General features: G+C 34.5%; 1 non-coding gene across 1 annotated transcript; it reads right to left on the bottom strand.

Annotated features, from left to right (window-relative positions):
* Positions 1 to 458: 458 nt before the first annotated feature.
* Positions 459 to 563, bottom strand: LOC127539570 (U6 spliceosomal RNA). The gene has a single exon (XR_007947995.1). It is a non-coding gene; the product is annotated as a U6 spliceosomal RNA (small nuclear RNA).
* Between the last annotated feature and the right edge of the window lie 386 nt (positions 564 to 949).

Raw genomic sequence — 949 nt, 5'->3', positions numbered from 1 at the left:
TATCTTTTGTACCTCTGCTTGTTCCTTCCTCCCACAAATTCTCTTGTACTTCCTAAAGTATCTAAAGCAGCCTGTAGTAGGTTCGTACTTCTGTGACCTTCTGCATATTTAAGTTTTGAATGGCTTAAGACAATTTATTACCTGAAAGGGGATATTCTGCTCAGTCAGCTAAATTGTCATGCATTCTGAACTCTGAAGTCCAGCTAAATTAGTCTTGCTGCTGTTTCTTCTACATGGTACTCCATATTCCATCTGTCTTGCCCCATCTTCAGTAAAATGTACCCCTTTATTTTGGCCTTCTAGAATCCTTAAATTTAAAAATCCTTTGAAGCTCAGTTGAAGAATTTTCTACATGAAACTCTCCCTGATTCTCCCCCAAGAATTAGCTCCTTCTCCTCAAATTACTTTGTTATTTATTTCGCATATATCTTGTACATATTTTGCACATATCTTTGTTATTTTTACTGGAATGCTTCCCAAATTTGAATATCATCCTTCCTCAGGGGCCATAGTAATCTTTTCTGTATTATTCCAATTTTAGTATGTATACATGCTGCCAAAATAACTACAGGTATATATCTACTAGTATGTACTTATAGGTGAATATATCATTCTCCTAGTAGGATATGTTTTATATGTTGCTGTACCACTCATATACACAGTAGGTACTTGTTATTGAATAAATGAATGAACCAAATCCCTCCAGAATGAGAAGAGTGGATGGAATTCCTTGAAGAGATGATAACATCTTTAGTTTTGTGGAAGATTTCTGGTACATAAAAATCAATTAATGTTTGGTGATTGATACTGATAGACTTAGCAGCTTAAAAAAATCCAAGGTGAACATCCAAACAAGGAAGAAAGGAAAGAATATTTCATTTTCACTCAAACATAGACAATCTTCCTCAAAGGAGGAATAAATATTCCTCCCACATATGAAATGTACACT

Source organism: Antechinus flavipes, chromosome 5, assembly GCF_016432865.1.
Source record: "Antechinus flavipes isolate AdamAnt ecotype Samford, QLD, Australia chromosome 5, AdamAnt_v2, whole genome shotgun sequence".
Lineage (NCBI taxonomy): Eukaryota > Metazoa > Chordata > Mammalia > Dasyuromorphia > Dasyuridae > Antechinus > Antechinus flavipes.
This window is presented reverse-complemented; position numbering and strand designations above follow the sequence as displayed.